Consider the following 9,574-nt stretch of genomic DNA (forward strand, 5'->3'; position numbering starts at 1 on the left):
TTTATCCTTCAAACCCTCATACTCATGTAAATCAAAGTAAGTGCACTTGCAAATCCCAAACACAAAAACAAATAATTTTCACAAATCAAATGTAGAAATACATGTTGGCACAAGCAAGCTTGAAGCAAAGAATTGATAAAGCCATGTGCATGAAGATCTTCAGTGTTTGATAAAGTTTGATGAAGATTGATGAAGATCCACTTGAAGATTTAGTTTTAGTGTGTTAAATCTTAAAATAACATGTTAAATGTAATGGTTTAGTGTTATACAATGTTGGTAGGCTATATGACATAGGTTAGATGTCTTGTGTGCCTTAGTGTGTCTCTTTTAATCTGTTAAAATGGGTTTTAACAGGTTAAAAGGCTTGTTGTATATAGTTTCTGGTATGAATGCATTCATTCAGTTGAATTACTTTTCAATCGACTGATTTCACTTAAGTCAGGTGAAATCAGCTAACTGTACGGAAAATTCAATTGACTGATTTCACTTAAACCAAAACTATATAAGCCGTGTTTTCACGAGCAGAGGTGCGAATCTAAGTTTTTCTGAACCAAATTGTGGCATTCATCTCTGGGAAGCGTTCTCTCTCTGCAATACATAACTGGAACTCGTGGTTTGAAGATCTTGGTTGATCTTGGTTGATTTTGGAGGCATTTTGGCTTATGAGTAGCTTGAAGAACACATGTATGGTGTGCTAGGGACAACCACCATTAGGTTTGGATGTTCTTGTGCCTCTGGATGGTTTGCCTGATGTGATTTCAGGTCTGCAAGTGTGATTCTTGTAGGTTGTGGTTCTAGATATTTGTGTGAGTCAAAAATCTTGTATGTTTTGTGTTCAAAAGTGTAATCTTGATTTGTGATTTGTAAAACTTTTGAATATAGTGGAAATCAGGCTCAGGTTGTCCTAGTAAACTGGATGTAGCTCTGTGATTGAGTGAACCAGTATAAAAATAGTTGTGCAATCTTCTTTCCCTCATCTCTCTCTCTTTAAAACTCTTTAAAAACTTAAGAAAACCAAGCAATTTGATCTTTGGTGTGATTTAATGCATTCTTGTGTAATCTGAGGCTTTATACTTGTTATAAATACTGATTGGAACATGTCTTGTATGTAAAAAATTGTTGTTTGAGTTGAATTCGCAAATTCAGCATTCTGCATAATTCTCCAGTATTTTAGCCGACTGAATTGCATTTTTAATCGACTGTTTCATAGCATCAAGAACAATTTAGTCTGTTGTTTTATATTTCAATCGACTGAAAGTGTATTGGTCTGCTGCATTTACATCCAAACTTTCTAGTCCATTAGATTCAATTGAAAAGAGGTCTAAGCTTTCAAAAAAGTTTTATAAAGCCAATTCAACCTCCCCTTCTTGGCTAAACTCACAATTTCAAAACTAACAATACACAATTTAAACAAAGAACATAAAAGAATAAAAAATACGCAAAAAAAAAAAATTCACCCAAATATGAAACAACCTTAAGGATTTTACTCCTTACCAATGAAACAAACAAAATTTAAAACAAAACATAAAACAAACAGATATTGAAAAATTGTAGTGTTTTTTTTTTATATGACAGAAAAATAACATAGAAGAGGAAATTCAAACCAGAACTTTGCTCTAGATACCAGATGATACGATCCTATCCAGGAAAGAGTATGATCGTTTCTAAATTTGAATCCTCAAGAGGCCCATAAATCAGAGAAGAACGTGGAATAAGACAGAGATGGAGGACACCACAATCTAGCAGATTGATAAGTCAAGTGAAGATTTGCCACAAAGATGTTAATCTTTAATAAGAACCGGAGGCCTAAGCCAAGAACAAAGAGAATCCTCTCTTTAATGAAATCAAATTCAATATATGACTAAAAGTGTCCCATCAATTTTTTGGTACCTCTATTTATAGGCACATAAGTTTAAGCAAACCTGAAAACCCTACAAGAAGGTCCAAGCCCAAAACATAAAAGCATAAACTAATTTATAAAAGAAAACTCGAAGCCCAAAAACATAGAACATAACTAATTTCTAAAAGAAAACCCAAAGGTTCATCTTCAAGTTCTTCTTGTATGGAATCTTGGGATAGTCCTCTATCAAAAATAGAAAGGGTAAAGTAACCCAAAGTCGTCTCCCAACGAACACGAAATTCATTTTTAACAAATTAGTTCTTATAAAACTATACAAGAGAGTTAGTCAAATAAAAGAATAAAAATATGAGAGATAAAGATAAAAATATAAAATAAGATAGAAAAAATAGTAAAGAAAAATAGGTCAATTCCACTGCTTTTTCAAAATAGGATTCATCATTGGTTTCCTAAAGATTATTGTTATTGATTTCTTGTTTAAGACTTCAAATTAATCGATGTAACTTCTCAAAATTAATTTGTTGGCATCCTTAATTTCAACAAAAGTAACTTCTCAATCAAAAGCAAAAACTTTGTAGATTAATCTTAGTAAATTTAACCAAAGTAACTTCTCTATTAAATATTACTAATCCTAATCATGTCCATTTTTTTACGTCTTATATCTAGTAAAAAGCTAATTAACCAAAGTAACTTCTTGATTAATTCTAATCTAAGTTTTCACGTTTAATCAAAGTAACTTCTCAATTATTAGCAAAAACCCATGCAATCATATGAAAGTTTGTAAAATTAATCAAAGTAACTTCTTAATTAAAATTTAAAAACCCTTAGACTCACACGATTGTTATGTTATGGAAATTTAACACCGTGCTAACTTGCTACAATGTAAAAATCGTTATTTTACTAAATTAAGAACCAAAAGACATAGATGAAAATCAATATCAACAAGAATCAAAAGAACAAACAAATTAATTGATCTAACCTCAGAATCCAATTAAGAAATTACAATGGAATCAACTCAAGAAGTTTAGCCTTCCATGGAATGCAAAATAAAATAAAAATAATAGAAGAATGGAGAGAGAAAAAGGAAACGAAATTAGGCCCCCCTAAGGGTTCCACAACTCCGAAGTCACGAGCTTGTGTTTTCTACTTCTCCCTTTGTCGCTTTATATAGGACTTGGACTGGGTTTTTCGGTTGTTAAAACCTCTCAAATATATTTTAAAATAAAGATAAATATTTTTTATCTTTATAGTTATTTTAAAAATATTTGGAGAGATATAGACTATTAGACCAATATAGTTGGTTGATAATATCAATATCTAATATAATTAAATTAATTAATTAATTAAAGATATATGATAAATTATCACCAATTAATATTTGTATTAATTTTCCAAATCAACCCTTTGCAATCTCCTCAAATTATCTTCTAAATAATCAAATATCTTCAAGATATATTTGTTTGTTGTGGATCTAAAAAGATTCAAGAAGATCTTGTCATATTTAAAAAGATTTGGTAATTATTATCTTTTAATATTTTATGATATAATTAAATAAGATAATTATTTAAAAATATCAAATAAAATATCTAAAGATATATTTTTCCCAAATTATCTTCTATCATAAAGATAAAGAAAACCGTAAGGTCCAATTTTTTTGTTGCTCTCTTCTTGGTTTAGCCAAACTTCTTCACTTTTTCAAGCTTTTCTTGTCGTCTTCATGCAATGCTTGGCTTGGATTTTTGTGATTTTGATAATTTTTTATTCTTGGATTTATCTTTAAGGTGTCATGAATCTTTAAGCAATTTATTTCCACACATCCATGAGCTCAACTTAGCTGCAGCTGCACTAACACATCTCAAAATATCCAAAGAACATTTATGCAACTAAAAATATATTTTTAACATGTTTTTGTATCTCATGCTCAATAAACCCAATTACAGGAAATCCCAATTAAATCAATCTTTAAGCACACAAATTCAATTAAATACCCATAATTAAACATTGAATGAGAGGGCAAAAATACGCACTCATCACTAGTACCCGACCTTGGTGGGATAAGGTAGGGTACGAGTATTATGGGAAGATCACAAGCTTTGGAGTAACCAGTACCCAGTATCCGATCTTTGTGGGATAGGGTCAGGTACATGTACTATGGGAAGATCACAGCCTTTGGAGTACCTAGTACCCAATACCTAACCTTGGTGGGATAGGGTTGGGTACGGGTACTATGGGTTCTTTTGATGTTCGGAGTAACCAGTACGTAGTGTTTGGCCTTGGTTGGATAGGGTCGGGTACAGGTACTATGGTGTTCTTGTGACCGATAATCGGCTATTTGGAGGTAGTGTCGGGTGCAGGTAGGACACTTTTGTTAATCAATTTAATCCATGACATGCCTAAATATTATTTGAAGGATTAATTTAGTTTTGAAATAAATAAATAATCACTTCTTTTAACATAAATAATCACTTATTTTAGCCATAAGTTAAAGTGTTCTCTTTTAATGTATTTACTATATTTATATATTTATCATTCAAGATTAACTTATTTTGAAAGAACTAATTCTTTTTTCTATGCTATTTTTTTGGCTAAATTACTCTTTTGTTCCTTGTTTTTGTCAAGAAGTGTCAAATTGGTCCTCAGTTTTTTTTTTTGTCTCAATTTGGTCGTGATTTTTTTAAAAGCGATTCAGTTTGATCCTTGTTAGTTTTTTAAAAACTGTGTTAAATTCAAAAAAATCACAAATTGACATGTGGAATTGACTTTAACACCATTTGTGAAAAAAACTAATAGCAAGGATCAAGTTGAATTACTTTTAAAAAAACCAAAACCAAATTGAAACAAAAAAAAAAAGTTAGAGGACCAACTAACAAAAAATAATTGTCTAGAGGACCAACTAACAAAAAATAATTGTCTTTCATAATGTTGATTTGAAAAGTTTGGAAGGGAGGATGAAAGAGGTTGTGGGTTCTACTCCTTCCCCTTATATTTGTATAAAAGTAAATTAAAAAGATTGTACTATTTCAAAAATTTAAAATATAACTTCATAATAAAAAACCACACATCTTAAAATTACAAATATTACTTAGCCTTTAATAAATTATTAAAGTATAAATCACATTTAAAGTGTTAATTAGTTTTTATAGTATTTTTTAATTTTATCCTTTTATGATTTCGAATTACATAGTCATTTGATAAAATTAAACTTAGAAAAAAAATTATTTTTATGTCTGAAAGTAATAGTATTTAAAAAAAATAATATATATTTATTAACAATATAAATTATTTACATTGTCATATAAAAAGAATTTATGTAATAATTTATCTTACAAAATTCGTTAATAAAAAATTATATTTATCATTTTATATTAAATTATTATATAAATATTTTTATAGGTAAATACTCTTCATATTTTTTTATGTAAAAATTAAACTAATATTATTTAATAAAAAACTAGCATGAAACACATCACTCTTACCGGGCAGCAGGAGGCTATGGTGGAACCAATGGGAAACTCACATTCTCAAGAAAAAAACATGTTTAATATGTAAACCTTCAAAGCTTTCCCTATGTCACGTTCTTTTTCACCAAGCATAACACTAACTTACTCGTTTAGTATATATATTTATATGTTTCACTCTGACTCTTAAAACCCTATACACGCTTAAGAGATTTTATGTGATCTTTCTAATAACCATAAAATATCAAATACATCTTTTCCTACCTTTTTGTTGGTATCTCTTAGAAAATATTTTAAATTAAAATAACAATAAACCATTATATAAAAACTTTTTAAAAAAAACCCTTTAAAATTATAACCAACAATCTGCTTTATCTTTTACATAAAATATTTAACCATATTTGTATATTTTTGTAATTATTTAAAATTCTTATCTCACTTTTTTCATACCCATTTCACAGTTCATGAAATTGAGAAATATGTTTGAGATGTTTGGTGCATTGAAATGAAAATGGAAGATTTGAGCTGATTAAACAAACAAAACCAAAGAAAACACAAATTAAAAAGAGGAAATGAAGAATCGAGAGATGAAGTGAGTTGTGAAGGTGAGCAAAGTCGAAAGCATGAGTCGAATGGAAAGAATGGGGGAAGCCATGCCACTTGGGGATAACGCCAAGATGAGTGATGAAGGAGTCACCACTTGAGTTGACACTCAAGATAAGACCTAAGAGAGACTTGAGACACCTTTCTCCCACCAGAGTGCAAAGAAATTCTAATTTCATTTATGTCAAATCTTTCTTATAAATAAATTCAGCCCCCTATTTATTGTGGAGGGTCAACTGACCTAGAATTAAGTCTAACTAAGCAAAACTTATATCCTAATTACAAGACTTAGTTAAATAAACCACAAAACAACACATTCAAGACTTTTAGGAGGCGTACACGCACACTGCGCATCATTCCTAGCGCTAGGCACCACTTTTGGAAATGGAGAAAACATAGGCCACTAACTTCAGCCCCGCTAGGCACAACACTCACATTGTTGGGTTCCATGGCTGGTGATGGAGACCACCTCCTCTATAGCTTATGGTTGATTTTCAAAATTAAACAACATCTAACTTAGATGTCCAAAATATACTTTCTTGTTGTTAAATTAAAGCCATGTGAGCCTAGAGTCCAACGCAAAAAAGAATAAACTCATTTGGAGGTCTATAAAGAAAGTTATGAGTAAAATAGTGAACAAAGGTCATTGTTACTAAGTTTCGTGTTGCATCGGGCGCCATTGTTTTCGTTGGGAACGAGTTTCCTCTACAGCTTTTGTGCTGGGTGACACTCCCCTTCATGCACTTCCTTCAATGATGTTGAAATAATATTTAAGAATTGATTAGGCTCTCATCATCATACAAGACCATCCTAATATTAATCCATTAACAACCCCTTTAAGCCTTAAATCTTTCTTTTCTTATATTAAGCCCACTGCAAAACCTTAAAGAGAAAAATACCTTCTTCTCCCTTGCCTTAGGAAGAAAGAAGTAGCTACTGGATTGTGATAGGAATGATTGAAGAATAAAATGTAGGGGTGAGTATCTTACCCATAACAATAAAAATGTCAAAGGGAAGAAAAGTGTGATAAGAGAGTCATGGGAAAAAAAGTGAAAGGAAGAAAAAAAGAAAGATAGAAGAAAAAGTAAAAGTAAAAGTAAAAAACAAAATGTTGAAAAAGAAAAATAATTGCTTTCTTAAAAAGAGCACAAAGAAACTAACATATTTTGTTTTCCAAAATCTTTGCTCCTTAATTCTTTCTTTCCAAATTTTTAAACCTCTATATCCTAAATTTTTCCTACCTTTGCCTTGGCCACATTACAAACTTTAAAAATTCCTCATGATCATTGAATGCATGTTTTCCAAAAGTATGTGAATATTAGAATCTTGCTAAGTTATTGTAATATTTACTTACATGAGTATTTTGAGTGAAAACACAAGCCTAAACACTTCAGTGAGCATTGTTGAGAGAATATACATTTTAACTTGAGTGATCTCTTTAATACTTCATTTTCTTGTAAACTCAAAAGATTAACTCATGTGCTGTTTAAAATATCCTGTTTCTAGTCGCATTATTCATGGCAACTTGATTTTTTTGGAATATTGATTAGTATCTAGTGAAATTATTTTCCTTTAGTATAATGTTGATATGAAAATAAGGTTTTGAAATTAATAAGTTTGCCCCAAGAGTGTAAAAGGATGAGTGTGAGGGTGTGTTGAGTGCATATGTATGCCTCATTTATCCTTTAATCTTGGATTCTTAATTGGTTTTTGTGCTTTAAGAGATCGTTTAATTAGGAGTTGTTATAATTGGATTTATTGAGCATGAAATACAAAAACATGTTAAAAATAGGTTTTTATGTGCATAAATGTTATTACGATATTTTGAGGTGCACTAGTGCAATTCCAGTTAAGTTGAGCTCATGGAGGTGTGGAAATAAATTGATTTAAGCTTCATGACCCCTTAAAGATAAATCCAAGAATAAAAAATTATCAAAATCTCAAAAAAGTCAAGTCAAGCATTGCATGAAGAAGGTAAGAGAAGCATGAAAAAGTGAAGAATTAGACCTTGCGATTTTCTCTATCTTTTTTCCAAAAAAAAAAAAGCGCTTTGATAATTGATAACACTTTATATAAAGATAGTTTGGGGCAAATATATCTTTAGATATTTTAATTGATATTTGTAAATAATTATCTTATTTAACTATATCAGTAAATATTAAAAGAAAATATTTGTCAATTTTTTTTAAAATTTGGCAAGATCTTCTTAAATCTTTATAGATCTCCACGACAACCAAATATATCATGGAGATATTGGATTATTTAGAAAATAATTGGACGAGATTACATTATCAAAAAGAGACTTAGGAAAACACATAAGGGAAGCTTAGGAACCCCTTTGAGGGACCTAATTTTGTCCCCTCCACCATCATTCACATCCTCCCTTATATTCTATTATATTTTTATGTTATTTTTACGTTCCATGGAGTGTTAAGCCTTTCTGGTTGATTTTGCTGTAATTTCTTAATTGGATTTTGAAATGTGTCTAATGCACTAAGATACATCTAACTGGATAAAATGTTGCTAATGCCCACTACAATATAGTAATCATTGATTCACATTCTTAGAAGGGTTCTCAATGATTAAATTGCTCTTTAATTAGAGGTTTTGTAAATTTATCTTCTAGGTGTTCATATGTTGAAACAACCTTATGTCAATAATCCCTTTCTGAACATAATCCCTAATGAAATGATGTTTAATTTCAATGTGCTTTGTCCTATAATGCCAAACAAGATTTTTAACTAAATTTGTAGTAGTATTATTGTCATAAAGTATAGATGTTACTCTCATTTATATTGTAGTCATCAAGTTGATATTTAATCAAAAAGTATTTGAGAAAAATAATTGGTAGCCTATATGTATTCTGTTTCAGCAGTTGATAATGATATTGTTCATTGCTTTTTGCTACACGATGATACTAAATTCTCGTCAATGAAATACAATCATCCACTGGTGTTTTTTCGTTCTACCTTGTCTCCTTGATCGAGGTCATACCCAACCAAATTAAACAATTTAAATGCAATATTCAGGATTTAATCTAAGACATCTCCTAGTGACCATTGTTTTCAACCAAAGCTTTTCATATGCAAACACAACATAAAGAGGGGGTTGGTAGTTTTACAAATTCAACACAAACATAAAACGCAATTGTAGATTTGATGAAATAGTAATGAAAACAACATTAATTCCTTGATTTGAATGAAAATCCACCAATCACAGGTCACAAAATTAATTAGCTTTGTCTACTCTTTTAAACTCCTAAAGTAATCAACTAAGCAAAGATTAAAATTGCATTCAATATGCAATTAAGAAAAGCACACATTCATTCATCTATAATGGCATTATTAAGCATGATAATAGCCCCAAAACACAATAACCCACTCTGCAAAATAAGCATAAACATAATGGTTCATCCATTAAACACATAAACAAAATCTGAATGAAAAGTAAGATAGAACCTAACCAAATAAAACAGTAACATCAAGGTTTCAGTTCATTCTCTACAAGGAATCAACACATAAAAGTAGTTCTCCATGGATTTCAAACAAAAGTTCAACCCTAAACAAAATACAATCATTCGAATGACAAGAAATCAATGTAGAAAATGTAAAAAGGTGTAGAAAATGTAAAACAATGACAAAGCAAAAGATCACAT

This window comes from Vigna unguiculata, chromosome 11 (assembly GCF_037176805.1).
Source record: "Vigna unguiculata cultivar grain cowpea cultivar isolate G323 ecotype 2 chromosome 11, ASM3717680v1, whole genome shotgun sequence".
Classification (NCBI taxonomy): domain Eukaryota; kingdom Viridiplantae; phylum Streptophyta; class Magnoliopsida; order Fabales; family Fabaceae; genus Vigna; species Vigna unguiculata.